Genomic DNA, 14,305 nt, shown 5'->3' with positions numbered 1-14,305 from the left:
CTTCTGCAGGGAATCCTACTAGGTTAGCTCTTTCCTTCAGCAAATCCTCCTCCTTCCCCCGGACCTCCTTTCCCAGTGCCCCAGCTGCAGGGCAGAATCCTTCCCCCAACCCCAGACAGAAGCCCTTATCATCTCCTAACTGAGAAAGCTTGAGCAAGTCACTTAAATCTGACTCAGTCGCCCCAAACATAAAAAACAGTTGTGGAGAGAAACAAATGAGCCTCCATATGTCTCCATGCCTAGTACGGAGCTTGGCACACAGGGGCACAGCAAATGGAAGTTTCCTTCCTCCAGTCCCCAGGGACCTCGAAAGTTCTAGTTTTGGGTCTCCAAAGTATATCAGAAAACAGGGAGAGTGGGGCACTGCCTGAGACTGAAGCTCTCTTCACCAGGGGTCAAAAACAGCTCCTTCTCTATATGCTTCCCTGGTCTGCCCAACTCCTACGGGAGTGGCCAGAGCACCCCGCCAGAGGCACCACGCCAAGGTCAGTGACCAGGCCTGGAGCCCAGAGCCTCCTGGGAGGGTGAGTTTAAATGAGTAAATATGGTCCCGCCTGGGTGTGGCCAGCAACAGGCCAGAGTTGCGGACAGGCCCCTCCCCTCCCAGCCCACAGCAGAAGGGAGAGACAGCAGGTACAAGGGCCTGCCCTCCCCAAGGCTATCGGGGTCCTGGGCAGAGTCAGTGAATGCATCCGTCTGTCTCCAGACCTGGCCAGAAGCTGGGCCAGGCTCTCAGGAAGGGCAGGCTGTAGCAGCAGCCTCAGGAAAAGGAAAAGTCAGATGCAAAGGGCCTTGGGGATCACCCAGGCCAGGGATCTGCCCCAAAATGCCTGAGGGCGCAGATGCAATCTGGACACCTCAGAGTGGCCTCGCTCCTCAGCGTGAGTGGGGAGGGCAACAGAGTCGAGTGACAAACCACCAAAACACCCAGGTGCTCTGATCACCATGAGGCTGGCGAAACTCCTGTACGTCTAGAAAGCTGACTTACCCAAGGACACATGGTTGCTGAGGGGCAGAGGCAGGCTGGGCCAGGGCCACAGAGAGGAATAAATGAGGGGGACTGTAAGGGGTAGTGATGGAAGTCAGCCAGGGCTTCTCAACTTACGAGCCATGCTTTAGGCCTGCCCGTCTGTGGTCTAACCTCAATCCCTCCTGCTGTAGCCAAGCCTCCTTTCTCCAGAGCTCTTGCATGCCCTTCGCCTTCTTGCCTCCAGTCTCCCCACCCTATCCCCAGTCTCCAATCCTTTAATCATCTTTGCCATTCACTACCCCTCCCCCCACCCCCCACAGAGTGGCAGCTGCTCCGGGGGTGTCTACACACCGGTGTGTATGCGCCACACACCTTCGTGCATGTGTGCCACCACGAAATGCCGTGGACCTGCCAGGTGCATCTGGGCATGCCAGCCTGCACAGACATCCACCCAGCCCCCACGGCTCCAGAAGACTTTCAGCCCCAGGCAGGGGGAGAGAAGAGAAAATAAATATTCCAGGAGCCAAAGAGCACCATCTCTGCTAGGCCAATGTTCAAGGCCTTTCAGCAGAGCCACCAAGAGCCACCAGAGAAGAAAGTGCTTTGAGATCCCCTTCTTTTCCAGGCCAAGTTAGAGCCATTTCTCTCTTTCCCATCTAGCCCCACTGGGAAGTTCTTCTTGAAGTCTAAGTTCCATTCTGCCTGCTGCAATTGTGGACAGACAAGGTAACATCAACCACAACACAGTAAGGTGTCCAGCTTCCAGAACAGAGCTACTAGTACCTAACACCTTCCCCTCCCCCGCATAAGTAAGTCACCAAACTGGGACAGAACAGACGGTTGGCCAGACTCTGGCCCCATGACTGGCTCATAAAAGCCACCAGCAATTACAGTGATGCTGAGGCTATGCCAGCCCTGACACCATCTCCTCCTTCCGTGTAAAAGGGAGATAATTGCCTCAAACCAGTTGACCTCTGAGAGCCTGGCAAGTCCCAGCCATGGTCCCAAGTGGTGGGGAGACCCCACCACCACATGCCATAAGACCCAGAATCTGACCCTGATGATGGGTGACAGGCCCACGTCTGATCCTCATACCCACTGACGGAACCACGGTGAACACCAACTGTGACTTCTGCCGGCACAAGAGGTCGAGGCCTCTATTACCCACCGCACCAAGTCTTTTTCTCCAGTAAGGCCACCACCCTCCGGACTAGAGCGGCAGACAAGCAGGGGCCTGGCTCCAAACACAACTAGGGAAATGCTGGACCCACCCATTTGTCCCTGCCTCCCCTTGCCCACAGAGGTACAGAGTGGGTGGCAAAGTGTTCAACACAGGGCCCGCCCACACCAGGCCACGGTAAGCACTGAGATTCTGGACCCAGTGCCAACCAGGGAGGGCAGGGGGCCCAGCTGGCCAGAAGGAAAAGGTTGACACGACGAGCAGAGGGCCAGGCCTCTCTGAGGGCACGAGGGCCAGGGAGGCCCACAGCAGAGAGACCTTCCCAGGGCAGGGTCAGAGGAGGAGGGTGGGAGGGGCTAGGTCACAATGAATGACGGTCTAATCCCAAGGCCTCCTCTCCCCTGTCCCCCTCAGGGGCCAGGGGGCCTCTCCCAGCCTCCTTGCTAATGATCCTCCAGCCCCCCACCTGGGAAGTCTACCTTCTTCCTTCTCCCCCCCATCATACCTCCCAGGAAAGACCCAGGGAAGATTTTAAAAAAACAACAAAAACCTGCTGGGGAGAGATTATATAACAGCAGCCAGAAAGACTATCATATCTCCCAGCCTATGAGAAGAGCCAGGAGCCAAGAGGGGCAGAGCTGAGAAGCCCCAGCCCCTTCAGCCCAGGAGCAGCGGGTACAGTAAGGTGGACAATGGGCAGCACCGGCTCCCTTCCAAGTCCTCCACTACTCTGTTCCAGGCATTGGGCACAGCAGACAGAAGCTCTAGCCCAATCTCCCCTGCCCATCCTCCAACACACGGGTTATGAAGCTCTCTGACTGGGTCCTGCTTCTCCCCTTGGACCAGGGCCTCCAAGACTAAGGACTGTGTCTTTCTTCCTATGGTCTCTCCTACTATGAAGCTGTGCCTGAAAGAGCAGTCGTGGGGCTAAAGTTCTAACACAGATTTGCTGTGTGATCTCAGGTAAAAAGCTCAACCTCTCTGGTCTCTAAAGGAACATGAGTGAAAGATCCTCCTTTCCCCAGAAAAACCACACTCCTCCCCTTACAAATATACATGCACATACATTCATATACACACACATATACAAACACATATGAGGTGTGTTGTTGGGGGAGTGAGCAGAGGAGTTACAACAAAGAGAATCTGATCACTGAGACCCAAGGGTCCAAATGCCTGTGTTGGGGAAAGTGGGGAAAGAGTTACACATAAGCTCCAGTGTCCCCCCATCACCCCATCTAAACAGGTCCTCAGCAACCCTCACACTGATCCCACCCCACCCCCATCTCCTGTCCAACACACTGGGAAACCACAGGAAGGAAATTCATTCCCAGGCAGGCCGTGGGAGCTGGGACAGCCAGGCTAAGTCCTGGGGCGGGTGTGACCCAGCGGCCACAGGCGGGTAGACATCTGTGAACACTGCCATGTGCCTTTTCAGTGCTCTCTGTGGCTACTGAGACTTCCTTGTTGGGGGGCTGGAGGGGAGTGGGAGGTGGACAGCTTCCTAACTTCAAAACACCCAATCTCACGCTGGCCTGAGCGCCCCTGCTATCTCCAGGCCAGAGCAGCCCAAGGTCACCGCCCCAGACGGCGAACTTCCCATAGTCCAGGCTGGCCCCTGAACTGCCTAGGAGACCCACTGAAAGCACAGGGGAGAGGGGCATTTGGTTTCCCCCAAACCAAAGAAACCAGGCCTACGAGGGGACCTCAAAAGTGGGGCTGGGTACAGGGCCGGGGAGAAAGGATCCACCCACTGTACCCTCCCCCAACCCATCAACAATGCACCGCTTAAGGGGAGGCAAAGAGTACCTCCCACTCAGAAGGACAAACCTGGGATAACCTAGTCAGCGGCACCGAGCGTGCCCACACCCAGGAGCCCTCCTTTATGGGGAGAGCCCTCCGGAGGCTGCTGAGAGGTCAGTTTGAATCAGGGGGGGAGGGAGGCCCTTTCCCCAAACCCTGTAAGACCCAAATCTCATGGGATGTGGGCTGGCACCGGGGTGAGAGACTAGAGGCATTTGAGTCTCCTTGGCCCTCCCTACCCAAAAGCCCCCCCAACATCCCCTCGACCCCCACTCCCAGCCCCGTTCAGCCTGCCATAGGTGGAGAGAGGGAGTGGAGAACTCTTGCCCAGATGCTGAACAGCTGCAAACTTCTGGCCGGGGGTTCTTCAGCTGGGGCTGCTGACAAACCAGATCAAGGGTCTGAGAAGCGAGCTAGGAGGTCCCAAGGAAGGGTCCTGTGGTGTCCACCTCCGTGGTGACTCTGCGTCCCAACTCCACAGGCACCCGGCAAACCCGGGCCCCGGACGCACACACCCTCACGCACCCCAACCCACCACCCCGGTGTCATCTGAACAACATCCCCCCTCCCTCCCCCGCTTCCCAAACAGCTGCGGCTCCCCCCGCCCCCACCCTCCCGCCGCCCTCCCAGGCCCCCTTCTGCACCATTTCGGGCCAAGGAGGAGGGAACAGGCGGCGCTGGGAGGGAGAGGGAGGGAGGGCCGGCTGTTAAAATGTCAGTAGCTCCCGGCTGTCACCGGAGACCCCCTCTGAGGATGGCACCCCTTCCCAGACCACTCGGAGGCCGTCGTAACCCCCAGACACCAACAGACCGGCGCGCCCCCAAGCCGCCGGTGCCCACCCCGACCCCAACACCTAAGGGAATTACAGCCCACTTCACTTATCCCCCACAGCCGACTCCCTAACACAAACAAACAGTCCCCATGTAATCTCCCACCAACGCCACAAGACCACACAGCCCGCTCCGCGAGTTCCTCCCAGCCCAGGAGGCCACCCCATCCCACCCCTCAGGGGGACGGTCTAGACCACCCTCCACCCCAACCCCAGGACGGGGTGGGGGAGGGGGCCTCTTAAAGCGGCAGGAGCATTATTTTTCTCTACTCACCAGCCCCGCTGGGAGAAGGGGGGGGGTGTCACGGCTGGGAGGGGGTAGCCCTCGCCCCTAGTCCGGGAGATCTTCAACACCGGGAAGCCGAAGATCCGGGCGGGGGGAATAATAAATGAGGCTGGCGTCCGCGCGGGCCCTGGGCGGCGCCGGGGGGCCTGGGCCCCCTTCGTGGGCACGGGGGTGGGCAGGCGGGCGGCGGTCAAGCAGGGGACCGGGGCCGAGCGCCCGAGCCGCCTCGGCTGTTGTTGATATTTTGCTTCCTTCCTCCTTTCGGGCTCCAAAGGTAACTCCTCCAGCCCCCGGGAGTCGAGGCCGACGTAGGCACAGCTCAGCCTAGCTTGAGGGGTGGGGGGACAGGGGTGATGGACAGGCGGGGGGGCCAATGGGAGGAACCTGTGGGGGCGGAGGGGCGGGGCCGGAGCAGGGGCGGACCTGAGGACGCGGCCCCGCCCCTCGCTTCCCTCGGGCCGGCCGGGCCCGTCCGGGTCGGCCCCCACCCCACCGCCCTCCAAAGCTAGGCTGCAGCGCCGGGAGCGGCAGATCCCTCCGCCAGCCGGGAGGGAGGGAGGAAGGGACGGAGCCAGGCGAAGTAGGGAGGCGAGACCCAGAGGCCTTTAAAGGGATCGGCCCGCGCCCGTGCTGCCCCTCCGAGCTCGCCGGACGGCCGCCCGGCACTGCTGCCACCACGCGCTCAAGGAGGTCCTTTCCGGGGAGGCTCCGCGGGCTCCGTGCACACTCTCCCAGACACACGTTATCTCGACGTCCCCACCTTCCTCCCGCCAAGCCCCCAGAGAGTTGGGAGGTGGGAGTCGAAGTAGATAAATTAAGGGTAGACACTAAGTGGGGAAAAGATTCCATCTCCTCCACTTAGTGTGTGCCGAAGCCTCACTTAAAGGGACATGTTCATTTCTGGGGAGTTACCTGGGGAGCTCGTTTGCTCCCTCTACCTGTGACAGGCCCCCTCCCCTCCCAGGGCCCGGCTCGGCAGACGCCCAGCAATTTAAAGCTACAGCTCATACTTGTAGGGTGACCTAATCCCCAGTGCCTGCGGCCCCAGAGCACTTACAGCCGAGGGGGGCAATTTAAAGGGGCGGGACCCTAATTTCTCCCAGCGTAGGAAACGCCCAAAAGCATTTTGTTAAAGAAGCAGTAGTAGCTCTTTGAAAAACATTAAAATTTAAAATTCTGGTTGTCCCAGGGTGTGGTGAATCTTTCTGTGTCCTAAGCAGGAGTGTAGGGGCTGTGCCTACTGGACAAATGTCCCGTCACCTTTGCTCTCTCGCATCACTGTTAACCTCCAAGTCCTGCTGCTTTCTACCTGGAGGTTGAGGAAATGATGGAATCTAGCTTAGATCTCAAAGAACCTTGCAGAACAGAAGGGCACTCAGTTCTTCACACACCCTGGTTTCTATCTGGCTGGGTCTGAGTTACTGAACAAAAACTGATTCTGGGTCAAATGCCGAAGAGACTATTATATACAGAGAGAGGCAGCATGTCGTGGTGATTAGAAGCATCAACTTTGGAGTAGTCAAGTTGCCTTGGTTCAAATCCTTATTCCACCATTTGTTAACTAAACACAGGCACATTATTTAACTTCCCTGTACCTCATGATCCTCACGGGTAAAAAGGGAGATGGGGATAATAGTACCTAACTCATATATTTGGTGTGAAAATTAAATTAGTTCATAGAAGTAGATTGCTTAGAACAGTGCCTCATGCTGCATTATAATAACTCAAGGGCTGGACTTGCAAAGACACCTTTAGGCCCATTATCCTATACAAGCCTCAAAGGAGGCAAGTTCAGTGGAATTGCTCTGCAAATAGGTTGAAGGCTTGTCTTGTAGTCCTAAGACCAGAAGCCAGCAGACTCCTATTTCCTTGGCCTCAGTTTCCAACCCTTCCACCTGGCCCCTCCCTCAGGAAACCTGATTTAAACAGTGTCCCACTTTGTCCCCAAATGTAGCTTCTCAGTTGCCCACTGGATCTGGGAGATGGGGCCCCAGCACCAGACGATGTCAGCATTCCTTGCCAGGCAGGGCTAACTTGCCTGAAGGACTTCAGGGTAGGCAGGGGGAGCCATCTGCCCCGTCCCCAAGGACTCTGAGAAGAACAGAGCCTTGTGCCAGGCCTGGGGCTTTGGAAGTAGCAGGATGGGAAAGTGCCCCCCCTCCCTCAAGTGGGGAACCTCCCCTCACTTGTGGCCTCTATTTTTAGTGCTTCCCCAGGCTCTAGCTGGAGAAACCGTTTAGTCATCAGGGTGTTTATTTTCCGGCTGTTTCCGACGTCGGGAAAGCAGAATGTTGAGACTGGAGAGATCCAGGGCTGCTGGAAAAGACTTCTTACGAATAGGCCTGGGAACTCAGCCTTCAGACCACTGGGTCCCAGATCACAGAAAAAAACCAAAGTGGGCAGGGGGGCAGCCAAGCCCGCAGGAGACCAAGAGAGCTGAGTTCCCAGCCTGCCCCTAGTTTTGAGGCTCTCCAAGCCAGAGACCCCTCTGGCCCCAGCTCCACTTGAAGGATTCACTCCCAAAACCTAAGCAGCCCCAGAACAAATTCTTTCCCAGGGCTAATTCCCAGAAACCCCCTCCCCAACCCCTTATAGAACTGCGTGGTGAGCCTCCCGCCAACCACAGCTCCAGCCAATCTCAAGCCCGAGGCAGGCTTGCCAGGGCCGTGATTGGCCAGCTAGTCCTCCTTGCCATGGAATGTTGGGTCCTTAACAAAGGAATGAGGAAGGAAGGTGAGTCACCTGGGAGGGTGTTAAAGGGCCAAGATCAGGAGGGAGAAAGGAGGGGAGGGAAGAGCTCAGTAAGGGAGATGGAGTGTCCTGGCCCCTGAGATGCTGAAATGATAATTCATTAGAGAACAGAGTAGGAGTAGGTGAGGCAGACATGGCAAATGAGGCAGAATTTTTCTTTCTTTATTTATCGAGAGAACTTAATGAGAAAGGATAAGTAACAAACATGAGGTCTTGATTTCCATGGCGGACTAAGAAAGGATCTAGGGAATAATGTTGTTGGAAGTTAGATTATAATGATTTCCTAAAAGTGACTCACTACATCTTTTTCTCCTATTCCCTGGATAACTGGTCCTAGAATCCTCTAGGTGGAAAATGCCTCAGCAGGCTCAGACACCTCAGTCTCATTTTTCCTTCTCCCCTTCTGGCTACTAACCCATCTTTCCTAGAGAAAAGTCATCTAACAGCCCAAAGTTTCTATAAAATCCCCTAAGAGTCAGACAGATGCCCACCAAAGTCCTAAAAAGTATGTGTAAACTCCTCTGTGCAGTATCATCTTCAAAAGTTTATATGGCAATGGGACACCAACAGCTCCCTTATCCATGCCCCCCCAAGCATCCCTAATCCAACTTAATCTGGAAAGGTCTTCCTCATCTCAAGGGCTGCTCCTCTTCCTGCCTGCTGTTCCGTAACTCTGGGATGCCATTCCTGTTGTTCCAGCCTCTGTATGGCTGCTTGGTTGACCTTTCTTGCCTTCCCCATAGTCGTTTGGACAATTTCCACCCCTGACCTTCATCCATCTCATCCCCTCCATTGGGCTGATCATTCTTCCTCCTAGTTTTACAGTAATCCAGCAAGTTCCCCCATCTCTCCCCAAATCTTCCACCTTGCTTGTGAGGGGAAGGGCCATCAGCCTGTGTCCTGGTGGTCCTTCTGTGTATATATTCTCCATGTGGACATGTGTGTCATCCTCTGCCTCCACTTGTGTACAGTGCTCTCTACTCTGTATTTACCTCATCAGTACACACCATATGGTACTGACGTTTTGGGTTTCCAATTTACTCTTCTTCACCAGATCCTGAGCTCCTTGAGGGCAGCAGTTTTAACTCAACTTTGGGTCTTCAGGGCCTTGCAGGACCCTGCATGGAATGGGCTCAGCAGATGTCTGTTACATGAATCTGTATATGTGTATGTATGTAGCTGTGTATCTGCTTCAAGATTATAAAAACTTTATTGAACACCTCTATTTGTCCACTGATAACTGTGCTAGCCCAGGGATGGGGCTCTGCTCTGACAAGTCCGACTCTGGGCCAGCGTTGCGGGGACAGGGGTGCTAGTCAGGCAGAGAGGTGTCCAAGGCTGTGCTGGCAGAGTTGTGCCCCAAGCTCAGAGCCAGGGTGCCTGGGGCCAGGCCCGGGGCAAAGGGCAGAGGCCCCACCCTGGAAGTGAAGGGGGCAGGGAAGGGGTACCAAAGCCAGGTCCTCGGTCAGTGCCCCCCCACAAGAGTTGCCTGCCCCCGGCTGGGCAGGATGTGGTGGCAGCTGCAGGAGGGTGGGCAGGATGTGGGGGTGGGGGCAGCTGAAACGAAGCTTGACAGTCGTCTCCCCAGCTCCTCCCTCCTTCTCTCTCCCCCCGCCATCCGCCCCCTCCAGGTCACGTGCTTTCAGCTCGGGCACCGACGGACTATTTTCCCCTTTCCGCGGAAGGACATAATTGACATCGCAAACTCGAGTCACCACTGACTTCAGCTGTACCACGCCTTTTTCTTGCCCCATAGCCCAAAACGGAAAGTTTGCCAGATACACATTTCTTTAAAGCTCTGAGCACTAACCCGGGAGTGGCCCCTTTAAATGCAAATGAACCGCCTTCACGCTCTCGGCCCCCACCCCCATCCCAACTTTGCTCCTCGTGCCCAGACTCCGCCAGCTGCCATTGACGTCACGCGTGCGTCAGCGTCGCCAGCCCAACCAGACGGCACGTGGGGGGAAGAAAGTGGCCTTAAAGGGCCAGATGCTTTTGGCCTGCCCGGTTACTGCTGTGAGATTTGGCCTTGAAAAAGAGGAATGGGTGTGGAAATTTATTAGAACTGGAAGAAATGCGGGATAGACGTTAGGAAGGACTTCCCAGGGTAGGAGGGCCAAGCCTTTTCTCTAGATTCCCCAGAAATTTGGGTATTTGTGCCTGGGAGAGAAACCCAGGAGGAGCAGAATAATTCTGAAGGTAAAGGAGACTTGGCGTTGAAGACTCACCCAATTATAATTTCAGCCTTTCCTCTATCCCTGTCAGTGTCCACAGTGCAAGGATTTTGTTCACTTTGGTACCCGCAGCACCAAGAACAACGCACGTAGTAAATAGTCAATTTAAGTCTTTGTAGAATAAATGGAGTCCAGTGCACAGCCACCTCCCCTAGGACGCATTCCCTGATTGCTCCGCCCCCCCCCCCACACCCCTTCCCCCCTCTCGTAGTACACACCTGCAGCTAGAGACAATCTCACTCTCTTCTGAACACCCGCACCGTTTAATGATTTAAGGGACCTACCTCTTCCTTCCATGCATTAGGGACCACTGGGCAGTGGTTAGGAGCACAAACCTTGGAATCATGTAAGCATGGTTCCGATTCCATTTATACTGTTTACTAGCTGAGTGACTTTGGACAAGTCTCTTCATCTTAGTTCTGATAATTGTCAAATGGGGCTAATGCTACTTAGACCATTGACTTGCCATGAAAGTTAAATGGAACAATTTCTACGAAGCTCTTGTGTGGTATCTATTGCATAGTAAGTGCTCAATAATCGTAAGGAGTAGTTTTAAGATGGCCATCTCCCCCACTAAACTGTGAGCTTCTTGAGAGCAAAGACCTCGCCATACTAATGTATTCCCAGTACCAACACAATGTGAGGCTTGTAGTTGATGCTTTAAAATGTTTGTTGAATGAGTGAATGATTTCAGTACTTCCTGGAATCTGACCTCCAAACCCACCCCTGAAGGGAGAAAACGTTACAAATGCCCCCTCTGTACCCCAGGTTTTAAGCTCTGTGGTACAGCCTCAAGGTAGAATTGGGGTGAGGCTCTAATCTCTGTGGTTAAACCAAAAGCATTATGCAAACAAGCCGCAAATGATTGGTTTGCAGTGGAGACCCAAGGGGGGGCCTCCCAACCTCTCCACATCCCCAACTCAGCTCTAAAACCTGTCCCAGGAAACCCAGGCTGGGCTTCCGCCAGGGACAGAGGACACTAAAAGGGAGCTGGAAGAGGGGAACTTCTTGCCCCTTCAGAGCTTCTCAGCCCAGACACTAATGCATCTTTGGCCTTTTCTTCTCTGGAGCCTGATCTGTTCCTCCACCAATTCCTCTCCCCAGCTCTGCCTCCCATCCTCCACCCTAACCTTCATTCCGTCAACGGCTTCCCAATAGTTATGGTGGGGGGTGAGAGGGGAACAAGACCTCCTGTCACCTGATTCCAGCTCCTTGGCCAGAGGAGCAGTAGCCACCTCGTCCTGGTTCAGCCTGTCTTGCAGCTGCTTATCGATCTGATTTCAACATCTGTCACCATCTCTGAAGTGGAAGGGCTGACAGACAACAGGGTCTTCCTGCCAGGGGAGGAGCTATGAGCAGAGGGTAGCGAGAGCCCTCTCTTTCCTTGAAGACCAGAAAGAAGCAGTGAGACCCTCCTCTGGCTGAGAGCAATACTGTCAACCCAAGGAACCCTGGGGGGTGCGGGTGGGTTTCCCCCACAGGATCTCCCATCAGCCTTGATGGTGGCTCCACCCCCTGTAGGGATAGGGTGACGCCCAGGAGCACTCTGTGTTCCAGAAAACCCCAAAATAACCCGCCTTCACTGTCCAGCTGCTATTTCTGTCCATCTTGTTTAATTATTCAAACCCAAGTTGGGGAGTGAACTATAAAAAGCTCTCCTACTTGGGGACCCAGGAGAGCCGGGAGACTCGCCAGGTTGCAATAGCAGCAGACCACAGGGTTTGGGTGAGGTCACTTGGTCCGGCCTCCTGCCTGGAAGTTCCATCTGCTGTTTGCCTGCTTCCTCTGCTAGAAGGTAGAATCCAGACACCCCTCCCCAAACCTCCCTCCTGCCCTCATTTCAGCGTCCCTCCAACCCTGTTCTGCCTGGGAGCTGGGCTCCGCCCTGCCTCCCTTTACTCTGGAAGTATATCCTCTCGGTCCACTCTTTGCTGGCTGCTCCCTAGTCTTGCTTCTTAATTTGCAGATCGTATTGTCAGACCCAAGCATTCAGGACGGAGGGAGGTGGGGTGGCAGGGAGTGTAAAGAAGTCAAGTCAGGTGGACACAGACAGGGAGATGGACACCATGCCCTTGGAGGCGTGGTGCAGCTGGGGGCAGGGGAGCACTGTTCCGGGTGGGAGAGGCTCCTGACCATGGCAGGTGAGCCTCTCCCGAGGCTTCTCTTGGGAACTCGGACAGTGTAGCTGAGGGGATGGTGGGAAGGCAGCAGGAAGGCCTTTCTTTCTTTTCTGGCCCTAGCCCTCTTCTGGTTGGCCAGAAGTCCAGTGTGAGTTTCCACTGAAGCTGAAACCCAGGGCAGGTTAGTGAGGAAAGGAAGATTCCCCTGGGGGCCTCTTCTGTGACCCATTCCCACCACAGGCCTTTCCTAGAAATTTGGTAACAAGGGGTGTGGTCATGGTTGCTATGGCAACATGGAATTATCACAGTGATGATGGGCCCTTGGAGGTGGGGAGAGAGGAGATTTGTGTTAGTGAAGGAGAAGTTACATGGTCTGAGCAGGAGGGGCTGCAAGAGAGGCTGGGGCAGCTACAGAGACCCCAGAGACAGGCGCACATGGCTGTGGAGTTAAGGGATGGACAAAAAGACAAGGAGCCTTGAGCCCCAAGAAAGGGAGAGACCACAGGGACAGATCCAGAGACCCAAGGCAGAAAGAAGGGCAGACATGTGACAGCACAGAAGTGGGCTGAGACACCCAATATGGGAGGGGGAACAAGCCACCTGGCAGATGCTGGGGACAGGGGAGCATGGCAGGACTTTCCAAGAGTCAGTGTGGGACCTGGGTCTTAAAAAAGAACCTTGGGTTTCACACTCGGGCCTATTTTGGGGCTTGTTCCCACACATTCCCTGTCAGCAGCGGCGGCAGCTCCTGTGGGGTCCAGCCTGGCTCTCCCTGCTGCAGCTGCTACTAGAGCTACAGGGGAGGTTGCTGAGGTAGGGGGAAGAGGCACGCCGTTGCTAAGCAACCAGAGGCTGTGTACCTGGAGGGCATAGGAGGGGGCCCTGGCACTGATTACACCAAGGGGAGGCAGGGAGACAGTAAAGGAGCAGGGTGGACAAAGCTCGAGGTTCCCTCTCCCATCTTCCTCACGCCAGTTACAGAGGAGGGATGGACTCCTCACCCAGTCAGCATGTTAATGATTGTGTAAGTGTGTGTGCACCTGTGCCACACTCACACTATCTCTGAGGGCTGGCGGGGGCCGGGCAGGGGGTAGGGGATGAATAACCAGGTTAAGCATCTTTCATGGGGTGACAGGAGGGGTCGAGGACTTGCCCTGTCTTCTCAAAAGTAGGCGACTCTCCGGAAATGCAAAGGCCCAAGGTGGGAAGCCTGGTGGGGAGATGGAATGGGAGGCTACACAGAAGAGAGGCACCCTGTCAGCGGGGGTTCCTCACCCATCCTGGAAGCTCAGTGTTCTCAAAGCTGAAGTGCTCCACTGTATTTCCTTATCTTTATCCTATTACTTTAAATTTATTTTTAGGTTGACTGGAGTTTGACAGAGGGAACCATCGATAGGAAAGACTGTATTCTTTCTCCTCTGCGCCTTGTCACCCATCCAACCGCGTCTCTAACGGGTCTGAGGACTTGTCAGGAAGCAGCGCAGGCCTTCTCTCATTGTTGACACAGGGCCATCACCATGCTTCTTCACTTCCCGCGTTGGTGAAGCTCCTATCCAGAAGGAGCACTTCCGTTCAACAAGTATTTACTGAGCAGCTATGAAACTTGCTGGGGGAGTGATGAGGGATGGGCCCTGTGGTGCAGAAGGAGTTCCTTCAAGGGCCTCTCCCTCCAGGGAGGTTACTAATGAGAGGCACTGTGGGGGCCCGGTGGCTGCTTTCACTTGTTTCACAGAGTGGGCTTCCAAGTAAGCTTTCCTCTGAAGAGCCGGGCCACAGCTTAAGTTGTTTGAAACTCCTCTGTGCTCTGTTATGGAATATCCATGCCATAGAATGCCCCACGGCCTTGCAAAGCAGGAAGTGGATCTGGGCCCACTGATGCACCATAGTCTCAGAGACAAATTGTTCAATGAAGAAAGGAAGTCTCAGAGCAATCTATACAACAGTAGGCCATTTATGCAAATAAGCAGGTGTGGGGATATGTGTATTAATCAACTCTCTATAAACTGAGTGGCTTAAAACAACAACTATCATTATATTATTATTGCTGATGGCTGGGGTTCAGCTGGGTGGTTTTCGGTCGGAGTCTCACGCTGTTGCTTTCTGACAGGCTTTGGGGCGGAGGCTGTCTCAC

At 54.9% G+C, this 14,305-nt stretch overlaps 1 protein-coding gene and 1 long non-coding RNA gene across 8 annotated transcripts in view; one reads left to right on the top strand and one right to left on the bottom strand.

The window, feature by feature from the left end:
* MEF2D (myocyte enhancer factor 2D) overlaps positions 1–5,415 on the bottom strand; it is a 33,194-nt gene extending 27,779 nt beyond the window's left edge. For 2 of the 7 annotated variants that reach the window (XM_070608598.1, XM_070608600.1), the window contains exon 1: positions 5,058–5,415. The gene's annotated coding sequence lies outside the window, so the exon portion shown is untranslated. Of the gene's footprint in view, positions 1–4,280; positions 4,505–5,057 lie in introns of those variants that run through there. The other 5 variants (XM_070608599.1, XM_070608601.1, XM_008516816.2 and 2 more) reach the window with 3 other exon arrangements.
* A 6,231-nt stretch (positions 5,416–11,646) lies between these two features.
* Positions 11,647–14,198, top strand: LOC139081756 (uncharacterized). The gene is made up of 2 exons (XR_011536990.1): positions 11,647–11,849; positions 13,536–14,198. It is a non-coding gene; the product is annotated as an uncharacterized lncRNA (long non-coding RNA).
* The last annotated feature ends 107 nt before the right edge of the window (positions 14,199–14,305 follow it).

The sequence above is a fragment of the Equus przewalskii genome, unplaced genomic scaffold (assembly GCF_037783145.1).
Source record: "Equus przewalskii isolate Varuska unplaced genomic scaffold, EquPr2 ChrUn-9, whole genome shotgun sequence".
NCBI lineage: Eukaryota > Metazoa > Chordata > Mammalia > Perissodactyla > Equidae > Equus > Equus przewalskii.
Note: the sequence above shows the minus strand (reverse complement) of the source record. Positions and strands in the feature narration are given on the sequence as shown.